At 39.2% G+C, this 1,366-nt stretch overlaps 1 pseudogene; it reads right to left on the reverse strand.

The window, feature by feature from the left end:
• Window positions 1-405: 405 nt before the first annotated feature.
• The window catches only part of LOC138200555 (transmembrane protein 88-like), a 9,201-nt pseudogene continuing 8,240 nt past the window's right edge, over window positions 406-1,366 (reverse strand).

Raw genomic sequence — 1,366 nt, forward strand, 5'->3', positions numbered from 1 at the left:
CAGCCCTGACCTTTCTGTTTAATGTGTTTTTTAGACAAGAATCACATTCTTTAGATATAAAGACACAACAAGACCATCCTGCTGTCAAAGCACAGGTCATCCCTGCAGGCTGCAGGACGGTGATGATGCATCTGTTAAAATATGATCAATGCATTAATAGAGACGTTCCATCATCAGGACAAATCAGACAACCATCTATCTTTCCTTTAATTATCTCATGTACTCATTTGTACAGCAGAAAAGTGAGCAGATGAACTGAGGTCTGTTTCTTTCCGAGTAAGCGAGGTCATCGTACCCTCGTAGTTTTCCTGCGTATGTGTCTGAGAGTCAGAAGTGAAGGTTACGTCATCAAATCTTCTTTTTTAACCCTCAGAAACGGATCACAGCACAAAAGAGACGAGAAAATGAAGTGTCCTCTTTTTATTGACGGAAGGTCAGAACATTTTGTTTTGTTGAAAACACTGAACTGAAAAGATGACAAAGAAACGACACCTCGATGAGGCGGCAGTCTTCCTCAAATCATTTCAGGTGCATTTACCGGAACAACAGGTGAAAATAAAGATGAACACACCTCATTCTGCAGCTCTGAAAAACACTGGAATCAACAGTTCTATTATCCGGACGTTAACACAGAAAACACAAATAAATATCTTGAAATAAAACATGACTGATAACGGTGGACATGTCGTCATGAAATATGACTCAGTAATTCTTTGTTCTGAGAATCTGAACACTCGATTCTGGAGATAAAAGGACGTGCAGCCGCGTCTCACTGATGAATTTCAATAAGTAAGAAAAGAAGGAGCTCCTGGTCCGAGGATTCAGATCCTCCTCAACTCCGTCAGCTGCTGCTGTTTCTCTAATGAAGCTGTTTTTATGGCTCCGAATGATCTGAAACATCCATTAAAGTGAAACATGTTTCATATTCTCCCTCCGCCTGCTAACGATGCTGCATGAGGTGAACTGTTGGAGTACAAACATCATTTAACATCCAGCATCCGGAGCAACTTCAACTCAGCAGATCACTAAAGAATGGACTCCCTGTTTCACTTCTAGTGTGCAAACCACAAAAAACTTCACATTTCTGAGAACAATACAAAACCAGCAGCACATTAGTTTCACATACAAAGTCAGAATAAATTGTGTCGATCTGAAGCAGTTTGTCCTCAAAAGAAAATGAGAAATCCGACGTTCATCCTTCACTTCCTCTTTTCTTTCTGTGTCCTAATTAGAATTTTGCTCCCTCAAATAAAATGAATGGAGAATTTGTTTTGTAATCAAACTTCAAATTAAAAAAACTCATTGTTCGCCTTCAAAGCAGAAACAGTTAACAAAAGTAAAATTGTATTTTCTCCTCAACACCTCC

This window comes from Embiotoca jacksoni, unplaced genomic scaffold (assembly GCF_022577435.1).
Source record: "Embiotoca jacksoni isolate LCO1_2020_lvr unplaced genomic scaffold, fEmbJac1.0.p SCAF_1, whole genome shotgun sequence".
Taxonomy (NCBI): Eukaryota; Metazoa; Chordata; class Actinopteri; family Embiotocidae; genus Embiotoca; species Embiotoca jacksoni.